General features: G+C 51.4%; 1 protein-coding gene across 1 annotated transcript in view; it reads right to left on the reverse strand.

Moving 5' to 3' along the window:
- HTR2C (5-hydroxytryptamine receptor 2C) overlaps positions 1-1,060 on the reverse strand; it is a 227,339-nt gene extending 226,279 nt beyond the window's left edge. Inside the window, exon 1 of the mRNA XM_064518373.1 lies at positions 636-1,060. The gene's annotated coding sequence lies outside the window, so the exon portion shown is untranslated. The remainder of the gene's footprint in view (positions 1-635) is intronic.
- Positions 1,061-15,382: the final 14,322 nt, after the last annotated feature.

Here is a 15,382-nt window from a genome sequence, read left to right on the forward strand (position 1 = left end):
GGCTGGGAAGGCACAGCACGAACGCAGCCCCGTGCAGACACAGCTGCCGGCACAGACTTCTCCCTCTGCCTCCAAATATCAAGACCAACGCTCAGGACCTTAAAATTCCCTCCTCCTCGGGGGGCAACATCTCTTTTCCTCCTTCCAGCGTAATTTCGCTCCGCGGGAAAGCACCACCTCCCTGCGCTGCCCGTCGCATCTCCCCGCGCTGCCCCGCGTCCTCCCCGCGCCGCGGGAGCAGGACGGAGGCACCTGTAGCGCGCACCGCGTCCCCGCTCCCGCACCGGAGCGCAGCCCAGCACGCTGCACCCAAACCCCTTAAAAGGTCACCCCCGGAGGGAGCAAACGCGCCCCGGCGCCTTTCCAAAACAAGTTTGTTCCTGTTACATGCAAACAACTTCATTGCTGAGGATGAGAGCTGAGACTTCAGTGTCCCCTGCCCTGCTGCACGCAAAAGCCACCCCCCCCCCCCCCCACGCACCTCTCTGTCCGGCATTAGGCTGCAAATCCAACTCCTTTCCCACGGAAATATCGTTTTAATCGCACAGCGTGGGGTGAGAGGAGGCTCGCACAGCTCGATGCGAGAGCATCTCCCGACCGGGATCCCGGCACGCCGCGCGGGCAGCGGCACCTACCTCGGGGAGCCACCGGAGCCGGCAGGTCAACACGGTCCCCCTGGGAGGGAGGCGGTCAGCCCGCGCGGAGGGCCGGGGCGCTCCGGCAGAGCATCTCCGGCGAGCAGCACCGCCGCCCACCGCCCCGACCCGCGGCAGCCGCCGCCCGCGAGCAGCGGCAGCAGTCGGATTGCTGCACATGTATCTCTGCAGGTTACTCCCCGCTCGAGCGCTCGGCGGAAAGGCGGACGCGCTTAACCCTCTGCAGGCCTGAGCCCCCGCACGGGGGGCCGCGAGCAGCTCCGGGCGGGCAGCGGGCGAGGGGACGAGCGACAGGCATCCTCCGAGACGTCACCCGCACCTCGAGGGAGCCGCGGTCACTTGGGACGCGGGAAGCCAGGCGCTGCCCGTAGCATCCCCGGGTGGGCACCCACCTCCCGCAAAGGCCCACGGGGGCCACGGGTGCAGGCGGCGGTGCTGAGCCGCGGGACGGCCGGGCTCTCGCCTCCGCGGCCCCACGCGTCACCCGTGGGTGCCACGCGGCTGGCACGGCCGGTGCTGAGCTTCGGCGCTGCTGCCTCTCGCAGCCTGCGAATGTGACTGGAAAGCATGGCTGCAAAACACGCTACAATTAACGGCGGGGAGGGAGGGGGATACTACCGCTCTCCTGCGAGTCTTAAAGGCACATTGCTTGCAGGCTGCTGCGGGAGCTGCGGCCGCCCGTGCCGCCAGCACCAGGTCCCCGTGTCCGGCAAGCCACGTGCTGGCCGCCCGGCCGAGGCTCTCCGGGAGACCCGGGCTTCGCTCCGTGTCAGACATCCCTCCCGTCTGGTTCAACCCCCGGTGCTACGCAGGCCAGCGCTGCGATGAGCCCAGCAGGTCTCAGAGCACCGCAACGCCGGGCTGCGGCAGCTGCCTCCGTCCCGCGGCCGGGCTGCAGCCCAGCGGCTCTGCGCTGGATGAGAGCTGCAAATCCTCGCTTTGCTTCTCTCCCGGCTTGCTTCTATACACCTTCTTTTACTCTGGTTTGCCTGCAGTACATCATAGCTCAGGCTGAACAAGCGCAACAACTAGCTCCTGCCCGTCAAGCATTTCCACGCCAAGAATGCCCAAGATCTTAAGCAGCTTAGAAGTCCATGAAATGGGAAATTCACCCTATTAAAAATCTCTGCTTTTCTCCCCAGCGGCCGTGTTGCCACATACCATATGCTTTTCCAAGCAGGATGAAGTCGTTCGAAGCCCCAGACCTCGTCAAACTGCTCCTGTCGCGCGGAGCCTGATGGGCACCCTTGGTTCCCTAGGGCCATCGGAGGCACCAAAACTGACCCAGCCGGTGCCTTCCTTCCCTGCGCGGGGGGGGTCATCGCGGCACGGGCGTTACGGCCTTAGCATGCAATGCCAACACGCATCACTAGGGTGAAGAAGCTGCAAGTTAAACACGTGCTTTAAGTTAACTTCGTGCTTTTCTGAAAACAGCTGGCAAGAAACGCTACAGCATTGGTAGCGTTGGCACAGACCCAGGAGAAGGTTCCCTCTGATGCAACGCACATCCCAGCACAACAAATATCCGCTCTCCTGTAGCGTCAGTATGGAGGAGCTATTAACATGCGATTGCTCGATGAGAAGAGATCAACTCAAAAATCTCTGCTTCCAGGCCAAAGAGGGGCTCGTGCAAGAACACCATGATGAGTTAGCTCAAATTTGTCTTTATTAAGCACCAAGCGCCTTAAGAAGCAGCAAGGCTGTGTGCCACCGGGGCTACCCAGGGTGGCTAAGTGGCAATCAGCACGGCAGCGGAGCCGCTTAAGGCTTTACACTGCTCAAGTTCCTCCCACGAGGCTCGAAAATCAAATTTGTTTTACAGAGCACAGCTGAGGATTTCTCAGGTGTAACGCTTCACAGACTAATCCGATCAGTACGCGAACGCGGCACGGTGACTACCACCACGCCAGCACAAGCGTCTGTCCTGAAACGCCGCAGTCCCCGCAGCCCGTTGGACAGAAACACTCCAGTACGCCTGGGTGTTGTTATTTTTTAAAGTGCAAGACGTGATTGATCACTCAAAATCAAGTTCAGGGGAAAGGATCACCTATTAAATTCATAAGATCATACGCTGATTTGAGTTACTCCATTAAGTGCAACAGAGCGATTTGGCGTGAAGCACCCAGACCGCTACAGTCGCATCTCAGTGCCAGCTGCGAGACCTGCCACCAAGAACTAGCGCATCTGCGCTAGTGTAGAAACAGGCCACAGGTAGCTGCAGAGAGAACATTATCCCTGCGGTTCAGGGCGATAAAACGCCTTTTTTATTTGAGTAGAAGGGAGATATCACACCGTGAAGTGTCATACTACAGAAAGCAGAATCATTAAAGATGTCAACAAATGCGAGACCGGGAACTTACATTGTAATTGTACCAAACTATTTTCCACCAAAAAATATATTCCAATTAGAGCACCCAGCTCTTGACTGAAAGAAAAAGAAGCGCACAACAACTCTTCTCGAAGGCTTTAAAGACACAAGAAATAAACGTAAGCCTAAAGAAGCCCAGCCACCATTACGGTGATTTTAAGAAGGGAACCTTAAAAGTCAGAAACCCAAACCGCGCTATTCAAAACTTCTAGAAACTCATTCTTAACTATAACCTTATCTGATACCCTACAGCCCATAATGCAAACGGCAGAGCTTTTTGGTGCTCAGACGACTCCGGGGGCAGAAGTGGCCGTGCTGAGGGATGCGCCTAGCGTGCAAAATCACACTAGCCCGGGACACCAGCCCCAATTTTCTTGATGCTTCGGATTGTCCAAACTTCACCTTCCCTATTTGTGACATTCAGCATTTGGCCTGCCTTCACAATTAGCGGCTGTGAATTATGTACGCTGTGAAGGTACACAGGCAGGTTGATCCATCTTTTAAGGAACAGTTTGCCCATTTTTTAGGGAACTTGCTGTTCCCGAGCTGTGCGTGCCCGTAAGAGTTGTGTAACAGGTTTGCACTTAGAAATAATCAAATCATACATATTGTCAGCACGTCCTTCAGATGGAGGATCGCAAGATCCTGGGAGACGGGAGGGAACGGCTCCTGGGTCGAAAGCCAGCCCCAGCACCGCTGCTCCAGGCTGCTGGCGGGGGACGGCGGTGGCTGCAGTCCTGCCCTTGTGTGCGTCACGCACCGACGCGACTGCTCAGGGCAGCTAAGCTCCTCTTGAAAAGACGCTTCACAGATGTGCCCAGAAACTGCACAGAGCCAGGCCAACGTCTGCACTCCCTAAAGCTCATGGCTATGAATAAACCAAGGAGACCTTGGGATATGCAAAGCCTTGGCCATCACTGCAGGGACCCTGGCCGCTTTCTCCTCTCCGGGCTGCCCAACAGAGCAGTTCCCCAACCTGTGGTGCCCCGAGTGCTCCTCAGCTTCCTTGTGGACCCCTAGCACTGACCGGCCAGCGAGCCCCACCGCAACCCTTCTCCACTTTGGACACCACTGGCTTGAAAGCAAGGAGATCCCGGACAGAAGAAGCAGAGAGCTCAGGTGAGGCGTGTCAGGCACGATGGCAGGCTCCTGGAGCAAGGCAGCTGAGAGGAGACGGCACAGAGCTCTAAGGGACAGCTCAAACCCTCAGCGATGCCAACAAAAACAGCAATTAGAGGATATAACATTCTCAACGCTTGCCCACGTATTAGCACGGAGAGCTGACAACCCTGAGGTTTATCCACATTGAGAAAACTTCAGGGCTTCAAAAAAGCAGTCAAAAAAAGCATCCCAGCTGCACTGCCAGGCTGCGGCACGTCACTGGGAAACATCAGGGAGCAGCTCGCAGTGTTTGCCCAAGGAAAGGCAGGTGGGTCTGCCTGGGAGCGTACCGGGGGACAACGAGGGCCGGCAGAGAGCACAGATGTCCTTTCTAACACCACATTTGGAAGACACTCTTGTGACCTGGACCTTTTACAAGCAGGTATAACTGTTGATGTGTCTTTAAAATCTCGAGGCGGGGGGGGGGGGGGGGGGGTATTGCTACAGTATTTATGTTGTGTTTGAAAATATTCTTTTGAAAATCAGAAATTCACAGCTATCCGTGATTCAGAAATGGAAGTTTAAGCTTCACGGGGGCTCCCTTTGCACTCAAAATCACTCTTGATTTCTCTGAAATTTTTAAAAGCATTTGAAAAAGACAACATGAAAATGGGACCACATGAAAAAGTCACCAGGAAAATAACCCACTGCGCAGTCACAGGCTTTTGGGCTGAATCCTACAAACGCAACAGACTATGGTGTCTATGAGCACAGGTCAACTTACCCCCAAACGGAGTCCTTAAAAAGGAAAAGCCACCACTCTGCAAGCAGGAGAGGACGGGGAGTTCATAACAGTTCAGTGACAAAAGAAAGGAAACAACTGCTAATAAAATAAAAAGAGTTGGGAAAAGGGCTCTGGTGATGCAGTGATGTGTGGCAAGGCTCACCAGGGGAGACTTGAAAGACAAATTCTAGTAAAAATTAGGCCCAGCAAGAAGGATTGAACACTAGCACAAAGTCCACCACAGGCAGTGGATCCACCACCCCTTGGTGCAGGCCAGCTGCAGCCAGAAGTTTTTTGGAAGTTCAGCACAGCAGGGAAGCGTCACCTCCCGCCCGGGGGGAGCCGGGGAGCGGTTCAGCCTCCAGCCCTCGTGCTGGCACGACGAGTTACCCTGGGCTGATCGTTTTGCCTTGCATCCCATCCTTTAAAATAGGGCTGACAAGTGCTGCCCCACGCGGAGGTGCTTTGGAAATGCGGGTACCAGGCAGATCCTACCTGTGGCCGGGGGCAATGTCCCCAGCTCCAAAGACGCAGAGGTCTGTCCCGGCAAACCCCATGAACGAGGTCTGCGGCAAGGCAGCGTTAGTGAACCACTTGCTGTGTATATAATACCCCGACATACGACTGCGGGGAAAGCTGAAGTGGCCAAGGAACAGCAGGTGTCTTCCTGGCAGTCCCTAATTTCACCAAAAAGCTGGAGACAGGAAGAACACGGAAAAGAGCAGATTCTGCCTCTGGGAGATACAAATGCTGCCGAGGGGCTGTGAACGCAGGAGGAATGCCGCGGGTGGTCAGTCTCCCCGCTGGTCCCAGCGCCAGCGGCGCAGGAGTCAAAGCTGCCCCAGCTTGGGATGCCCAAGGCGTGCGAACACGCCAGCGCTGAGCAGCATCGCGAGGAGCACCAACGCCAGAGCAGGCCTTCTGCCGGCCTTCCCCACCTCGTGTCCCCTCCACTCCAGGCTCCCCAGCCGTCTTCGAAAGCTTTTTCCTACCACCTGGCTTGTCTAAAGCCAGCTCACGCGTTCATCCACACGTCAGCAGCAGGCTGATGCCAGGAGAGCAGGATGAGTGTGGGCAACCCGGGTATTTGCCAGACACTTTGCAAGAGGAGGAATTTGGATACCCCAGAAAGGCAGTATTGTAAACACTGCAACACCCCCACTTTAAAACACTACACGGGAGAACTGTGCAATGTGTACGGTTTCCAAACGCAGGTCCCGGTGGTGCCGCAGGCACGTGTGCCCGAGCCCCACCTCGTGCAGGCAGCCAGCTCCACCGCTCCTGCCTTCGGGCTCTGCCCGGCCCCTAACAGGAGATCCCCAAACACCCCCTAACCCTCTGGGATTACTTCCAACGAAATTCTTCCTGCGACCAAAAATCTCATAAAACTTTATATCCAAGCTTCGTTTTTTATTTAAACATAGTTTACACATTTATGGTTTTGGAAACAAATCCAAAGAAACTCTAGTGCCACACATTTGCAAAAAATCAAATAAATCTGATTTCCCTCTGAGCGTCCATGCTCAGCAACACAGAAACGGACCTGTCAATGCCGTAACTCCAACCAGCCGATTCAGGGGCTGGGGGGAAAACGACTACAAAGCTTTGGCAGGTGCCGTGAAACCTGTCATTAATTTTAGTCGTAAGGGATCTAAGATATATACACACGTTGTCCTTCTACACAGGGACTGGGTTTCTCTATTGCTGCTTTAAAAATGTCATGCTAGCTCCACCTAGCACACTGAACGCTTACACTGGCAGCGGTGAATCACTCAGGATTAAGTACGGTCATTTTTGTTCGGTTTGATCAACTGGTTATTTTTTGCAATTCAGACTAATGCTTCCATTTAATTCCTTTCACAGACTCCCACGGGAAAAATACGGCCTTCAACTAATCTCCTCCTCAGGGCGCATTTAGCAAGCATGCAAAGATTTTACAAATAACCGAGGGGGAAGACAACACTTTGTTACGTATCACATACATTTTAAAAGTCCATTAGAGCCCTCCAGCTTTATCCCGCTACCAGAACCCAGATGGATATTTAATACAAGCACAATTTTAAAGGTCAGTGCAGGAATCCAGCCGACTGATCTGAAATTGCCTGGACAAGAGGAGTGCTCCGGCCGCGGCTCCTCCTCGCGAGCATGCCTAACGACCCATACCTTGCCAGCCCGGCTGGTCCCACCTCGCAAGCCCGGCTGGTCCCAGCCACATCAACGTTATCCCGCAGAAGTTCCTTCCCGGCAGCCGAGCAGCGCCGCGCTGAGACCAGGCTCCTGGCACGCCAGCTCCAAAGGACCGGCAGCCAGACACGGCGCTACAGGCTGCGTAATTTCTTGCAATTGCCCAGTTCTTTTTTTAAAACTTAGATAAGAGCGCAGACCCAAACGACGAGCGACGTTTTTGACAGCAGCCAAAAAGAGGATTCGGGAGGAGAGCTGAGACGAGGCGTGCCGTTCACTCACCTGCGGGAACGCGGGGGGCTGCCGTGGCGTCCAGCTGGACGGGGTCCCTCCGCGCCGGGCGACGAGGGGCCGCACCGCCGGCGAGCGCCTTCAGAGCAGCAGCTTGGCGAGCAGGGCAGCGCTGCTGCGGCTGGCCGGGTGCCACCGGCTTGCTGGGCTCAGTGCTTCGGAGGGAAGGGATTCCTGCTGAGCATTCAAATGTGAGTAAGCAAAAAATAAATCATTCGGGGAATGTTTTCCAGCGTCTTTGTCACAAGGCGAGTATTTTCAGCGAAAACGTCACTGTCGTTCAAATGGCTGATCTTACGGGCCAGACCGTGACGTGTGGGACACGCTCAGAGAGAAGCCAAAAAAGAATAAATCCGTAAAGGTAGGGGGAAGGTAAGGGCACCGTATGAAGACGACTTCACCTGCAGCCCCCTTTCGTGGCCTTGAGGCTTTATGGCTCAAGTAGTACCTCCAGGAGGAAGGTGTTATTTTCTCAGAGAAATCCCCTCTTTTCTGGGGCAACCCTTTCTCCGAGGGCAGGGAACATGGATCAGGTGTAAAGGGGGTCGCCCAACGCCCCGCTCCAGGGACACGGGAGATGCCACCGCGTTCCCGCATGCAGCAGGCTGCCTCCACCGTCTAGCGGCACGCCACGCCGCGGCGGTCCCCAGGCGCGAGGAAACCCCGCGGGCTTTCCCGGCAGAAGTACCAGCTACGCTGGCAATTGCGGTGTCTCTGATCCGCCTGGAAGAGCCCCTACAACACAAGCGGGAGGGCACGGCCATCCAGGGCACAACCCGAGCAGCCAAACTCACACTGCAACCTGCTCAGTACTAGGTTCAAGCGCTTCTGCTTTAAGACAAAGCGCAGATCTAGGGACATAGTGACATGTTCAGAAACCCACAGGCCAGGGGAAAATGGTGAGTGGGAGTTGCTGGGATTTGGGGGAAACAAGGGCTAAAGCAGATGGCTCTGTGGCCTTCTGCAATTCCAACGGCCCAGGGAGGCCGGGCACAGCAACGGACACGGAGGAGACGCAAGGAAAGGCACCAGACATCAGCGGGTCAAATCCACAGCACTGTCGAATCCTCCTCTGTACGTACGTTATCAGCAATATGAATTACTGATTTTTTGTATTTTCATTTGAAAAAAATAACCAAATATGAAAAACCATTTTGAAGATTCAGCTTTCGGCAGAGATGAGAGAAGGCGCTTACGCAAACCTTGCTGCCAGCACTAAGCAATACAAAAAAAGCCACAGGATCACAGTACACTCAGCCCACACGGGTCCGAGAAGAGTCCCAGGACTGCAAGCTGCACCACCTTTCCGACGTGGGAACCTGCTCCTGTTTCGCAAACGCGCTGCCGCTGCGGTACACGCTCGGCGCAGCCCGAGCCCACGTGCCCGCGTGGCTCTGGGCCCACGGGGAGACACGTGCCAGCTCCACGAGGGCAAGAGGTGCTAAGTGCATCTGCATGCAGATGGGAATATGCATAACGATGCGAGCGCCAGCTCCTTGGCAGGATGCTGCTCGGCTGCGAGGGTGATGCCACGCTGGTAGCAGATGCTGCTAACACCCGTTGATGGGGACGGCCCTCTCCTTTTAAAAGCAGGCAGCCGTGGGAGGCAGGGAAGCATGGGGCTTGCAGGCACTTGTGGGGGAGAAAGGGGTAATTGCTTCCCACGTGCCAGCGGGCAATAAACAGAGGCAGAAAAACGCGTGCTGCAAGGCTGCAGAGCCAGGCAGGGCGCAAGGGAATCTGCAGGAACCGGCTCCCGAACCGAAGAAAAGGCAACACCAGCCTGAGGCTGCAGGACCCAGAGCGATGGACCTCATCGCGCTAAGGGGATTTTCTTGCGCGGCAGGGGCCAAGTAGAAAATGCCAAACCCGTGAAGTTTCAAAGGGAGCTGGGCTGAGCAGAGAGACATGGAGGTCACTTAACCTCAGCCATGCCTTGGGCTGAAATCATCCATTTGAAAAATCAGGATTCAGGCTGTGTAGATGATAAGGAGAAAGAATGAACGCTCCCTTTCTGAATAACCCAGCTCCATGACTCCGATTTCTATCCAAGCTTATTGCCGCTGTCCCTGTAACACACGCCTGTTCTTCCCCCGAGGCAGTGCATGGGTATAATCAGGTTTTACAAACCTGGGTTGTGACTCTAGCACCAAAAAGCCATGTGGCCGGCAGGTCTGCTTTATCCGTACGTCAGTATGAGCACCTTACTTCTTCCTAAGTAGCTGCTTTTCCTTGACTCAGTTTGCGCTTGACAAAATTAGGCTGAAGACAAATTTGTGTTAGGACACCCTCATAGTGCACCACATTCCCTTGTTCCCTGCTACATTCACGTTAATATACACTTCAATCACTGCGTACCATGCCAGTCATTATTTTATATTATATGCTAGTTTATTTTAAAAGCCTACCCAGAGGCTGCTGCAATGAAGGATGGTGCTCATTGCACGTCCTACATCCTTCTGAAATCTGGGGATTTAATAAAAGCACTTTTTTTTTTCCTTCAACACTGTATCAAACAAATGCCCTAGCTAATTACTGTCTTCTGACCAAGTTTCAAGACTCAGCTTGTTTCACACCAGAGATGCGGAAAAACAAAGCAAACAGTTCTCTGAAAATCCTGCCTGCTGTTTCTCATATTCTAAATTGGCTTAGTCCCTTCACCACAACCGTCCTGCAAAAAATTCCAGCCCTTAGGGAGAGGCTAAACACAAAAAACTTTTAACATGCAAAATTCGGAAAGCAACAATAGGAAAGAGTGTTTCGGAAAGCTTTTGTCAGTCCCCCAGCTCCAGCTGTATTATCATGCAACTGGCGGCACAGTTTTACACACAGCATCTTCTGCACCATGATCTTATCACAGCACTTTCTAGAGGCTAATGCAAATGGCAGAATAGACTTTTTTGATCTTATATAGTGCTTGCTTTGAACTGCGGTGTTTTACGCTGCACCCAGGCAATTACCTAATCCAATGTACTGAAATCTACTGTCAAATGAAGCACAAAGTAAAACGCATTTAATAAGTGCAGGAATGGAACGAAGATCAGCTGTCCATAAAAAGCACGCTGTTCTTATTTTAAACTGGTAGGTTTTCTGAAATCACACAATGATGCATCTAAGGCACTCAGATAGAAATTTTTAGATCTCCTTTTTTCCCTAGGCTCGTTCCTTCTAAGGCTTGCTATTGCAAAGACCCCAGCACATCTTACTAGCAAATAATAATGCTAGAAAATCACTGCACAATGTATTTGACTGCACAGGTTTACTATAGCAAAAGTTTCTGTATTTTGCCCTAACTAACAAAGAACAGAAAAGTGCCTTTTGCTTACATTCAGCTTTTATCAGTTAAAGCCAGGCAGGCTGTTTGTTTGTTTTTATTGTCCAGCCAAACAAGATTTAAGACACTGAAAATAAAGTTATAGGATACTAGCGACATTGGAATTACAGATTTCCATCTGTCGGTGATTGTTTCTGAAACAAGTCTCAGTCTGGCAGGCTAGACACCATGCCTAGACAGTTGTTTTTCCTGGGGTGAGGATGTGCTAGTATTCTAGCTGCTCTGACCTTGTGATTTTCCCAAACACAGGAAATTTGACTGCATAATTTTTACAATGTCTCAGGAGATGGATATTTTCAATATTAATCTGTATAAGAAAGATCGATCAATATGGATCAGCACAATCTAAGAATCTGAAGAAACCAGGGCTGTTGCTAAATTTAATAAAAACTCCAAGAAAACTGCACTTAAAATTATCACCACTACTGTGCAGAAGATAACCTTTTCCACTAAGATGTTGCAACCTTTTGCAAAGCATGTACAGATACTTGCACTCGCAGTGATCCAGTCCTATATCTACATTTTTCTAAGACACACCCATAGGATTGCAGAAGCACAAGGGACAGGTAAAAATAAAGTGATTAACTTATGCAAATAAAATGCCTGCATTCTTTCTATATGACCCATGTCCTTTACTGCATCTTGGCCTCCACATGAGTCCAATCAATGAAAGGGGAGAACAAGCCAAGCAGAGAGACACAGACAAGTTGAGGACTAATCTTGAAGTCCTTGTGAGGAAGGCAAACAAACCTAGGAACTGTGGTCAGACTTGTGTTAAGAAGAGGAGAATGGGGAAAATATCAGCCACTCAAAATAATGGGAAAACCCAACAATAGTAATTCTAACTGTAGTATTTATGTGAGAATAAGGTCTGATTATGTCATGACAGGAGTTAACAGGAGCAAAGCCACCTTGAATAAGGGGGAGGTGAGGAAAAGGACCTTCGCATGTCGAATGCCTGCTGTACCACATGAGAAATTTAACTTACTCATTAAAGGGAAGAAATGAATGAATGGGTGAAAAAGAGATCCTCAGTGCGCACTCCAAGCAAGCCGAGAGGTGGAACAGCAACTCTACTGACTCCACAAGAAGTTCAGCAGCAACAAATCCAGCCTCAGAGCGCCCTGCAACCCACCGCCAGGCAAAGGGAAGCAATAAACACCAAAACGCAAGGCTCCCTGTTCCCTCCCCTGTCCCAAGCCACAGGTACCTCGTTGTGTCGGCTGCAGTGATTACCACTTGACATGACTGCTTGAAGCTCTACTGGACCTCCGCGCTGCTCTCTCTCATGTCCATGATCGATCCCTATCGTAGCTCAGCAGCAGCATGCTTGCTTCTTGACGCCTATGGCCACGTCCAAGTTTTTAGCTGAAAGGTTTTAGCTACAGGTCAGGTGCAATCCAGAATTAAGATGGAGGAAGAGCCGGCTCTGCAGCTGTACGGCTGGTCCTGGGAACCCGGCAGGGGCCTTGCGCAGCGGTGATGTCCAGAGAGCAAGATGTCTCAGTGCTTTTCAGTCGGACCATCGGACCACGAGGTTCCAAGCCCTGTCAACATCAGAAAAGAGCGCAACGGTTATGAAGAGAAACAGGAACTGGGACATACTGATAAATTCACTAAAACCATCTTGAAAAGACAAGAGCTAACAGCTCAGCAAGCCAGACAATGCTTTTCCCTCCACGCTGTCAGGGCTGAGTGTTTAAAGCCTGTCAGAAGTTCCTCTGGGAAACCCTTCACAGATACACTGAGAGCAGTGGGAAAGCAGGGAATCAGTCAATATTTAATAACTTTATTACTCAGTACCATATGAAATTAATAGAAAATTACAGCTACACTTGGAAAAAAGTGCTTTTCTTTTGCCATAACAATCAAATAGTTTAAAGCGTTCTGAAAGGGTTTTTTTTAATATTTAAGAGAGACGCACCTTGCTAAAGCTGTGGCAGAATCTCGAGGATGCTCCAGCTACAGGAGAGCTTCCAGAAATACTTCTGTTGCCAGCACCGAAAGTTGTCTTTTTCCCCCATCTCACTTACTTTTTCTCTTTCAAATCCAAGCCATGAGCAAATCGCAGCCGCACTGAAATCATTAGCACCACCCACCGGGCAGCTCTGCTTGGCACTGCACGCTCCATCTCCCGAAGTGAGACAGTTGGAGACTGCGTCTGGGCCCCGGGAAGGAGGCTTGCAGAGCACCAACGGCTTACACCCAACAGCTCGCACTAACTTTCTTCCCCAAGAAGGAAAATTTCAACGGGAAGCCCAAGAGCATGTTAATGTAGCAACTACTGGGATGCTGCACACGTACCAGGAAGTCCACATTTCTAAAAGAACAGTGGAACATGGAAAAAAAATTAGAAGTAGCCAAAAAACATGTGGCAGGTAGGGAATACGCTTTACAGTGAGAGACCCGAAGAACTGCATGATATTCTCTCCTCATGCACCAAGCTCTAACTGGTAAGTGTAATTTAGTTCTCCCAAAGAGCTGGCAATTCACCTGTCCTGCGAGCAGGAGAGCAAGGCAGTGGTACCCTCACAAGTCCATTTGATCGGCAAATGCCTGAGGTTTTCTCCTGATCTGTAAATGCACTCTGAATCTAATAAAACCTTCAGCACCAGGCCTGGAATATTTCATAGACTGCAGTTTTAGTTCATTTCTTATTTACTTGACTACTGCCAAACAAGGAGATATTCCACAAAAGCTGATACAACCTAGGTGTGATATGAACTGTTCACCACACATCGTGTGCGTGCACTCATGCACGCACGTGAGTCCACAGATCCTACTGTTACTTCTCAATGAAGGTGATTACTTTGCTTCTCAATGAAGGTGTTTGCTTTGTTTCACATTTTCTGACTGGAGACATTCTGCTTCAGACACATCTCTAAAAATATACCCAGGGGGAAACATGACATGTTCAACATCATCCCTTTGATATCTAGAAGTACTCCTGCACAGGAATTGTCTGTTGCATTGGGAAAACATAAAACGCTAAAATAGACTCTTTCTGCACACTGTTCACTATTTCTTAAACTCCAGTTCACACTGGGAAGGTACAGACCATGTGATGATCACAAATTGGTATTATACTGCTGCTTAAAAAAAAAAAAAAAAAAACACCAAAGCACGCCGAGATGTACAGAGACGACGTTCATAGGTGAACCGTATAAAGCAATCCTTCCATTCTGCTCAAGAAAGGCCCTGACTAGACCACCCGAGCCTCAAGGAAAACCAAGACCAAGGGGAAAGAGCTTGGAGGAAAGCAACAGAAATAATCAGAAATGTAAGAACTGGAACGTATCAGGAAAGACTAGAAAAATGGGGGTTGCTGCATTGGAAAGAGAGAAGACCGAGGGGACTATAACTGTCCTGCTTGCTACAGAGTCACGCGATATTCAGGCTGGAAGAACGGCTTGGAGGGCTGAGGGCTGGTCCCTGCCCTGACACAATGGTGTTTCTCCCGAGGTGTTTGTCTAGCTCACCCTTCGCTGATGAAGCCTCTGCAGTTTCCTTGAGCTATAAATTCTGGCACTTTACTACTGCTCCCTTAGTTAGTTTTTCCCAACACCCAACATAAATCTCCCTTGTCACCGCAGAAGACCTTTCTATAACACCAGAATGAGAGCATTCTCCTCCGCTTCAGAGCAGCAGTATGGTCACGCCTCCCCTCCCTTCTCAGCTCTTTAGGCTGGACAAGGTTGTCCAGCCTCCCCTGACGGTCGTATTTTCTAGTCATTGGCCAGCTCACGTCGCTCACTTCCAGACCCTTCCCAGCCCGCTACCAACCATCCTGAAGTACAACACACCAAACTGAACTGTATAACACACCAAACTGAACTGCATCTGCTATCTTCTAGGCTACTTTTCCAGTTTTCCGCCCAGCACAGCGCTTGCCCGCTTCGCAGCAGCAAGGCACCAGGAGCTCAAGCTCAGCCACCTGCTCCTCCAGCCCCGGTCTCTGGGATCTGCATTTGTGCAGCCCATCGTTACTGCCCTAGCCTCGGGTCTGGGGCCCTGCTAAACCACATCTTCTTGCCTCAGACCATATTTGCAATTTTCCATGACAGTTTTGGTTCCTGACTTTATTTTCCAGTATACCTGTAGTCCCTTCTAATAGATTATTTCCTATATTTGGAAGAACACAGGATCAGGTCAGACATTAAGATCTTTCTGACTACTTTTAACTAAGCACAGTAGGGAAGCTGTGGAAGCTCTGCCTTGGAGGTCCTTAGGAAAAGGCTAGAGAAACTTTTCCTGGAAAGAATTTAGATACAGTTGATCCTACCTGGAGTACCGGGGTGGACAGGTGACCTGTGGAGAGCCTTTTCAGATGTATTTCACAGGGACATGAAAGCAAGGACTCTTGCTCCATTCACACATCCATTTGATATTTTGATGCCCTGCGTCAGAGTGACAGCGTGCTGTGTCCAGCTGCGACAGCTGTCTCATCAGCAAGCCAACGCTCCAAGCACCAGGGGAGCCTAGGGGAACGGCGGACGGAGCGAGAGTCCTTGCCTTCATGCTCTAAAGGGCTCCAAAGTGTCTCTGAAAACAACATGAGCTACCAAGAGAAGCAGAGGGTGAGGAGGCTGGATGCTGTTTCCCAGGGAGCACTCGACCCGCATTGCAGGTGCGGCTGAGGTCCCCGTGTGCTTCCACGTCCTTTC

The sequence above is a fragment of the Dromaius novaehollandiae genome, chromosome 11 (genome assembly GCF_036370855.1).
Source record: "Dromaius novaehollandiae isolate bDroNov1 chromosome 11, bDroNov1.hap1, whole genome shotgun sequence".
In the NCBI taxonomy this organism is placed as follows: Eukaryota; Metazoa; Chordata; class Aves; order Casuariiformes; family Dromaiidae; genus Dromaius; species Dromaius novaehollandiae.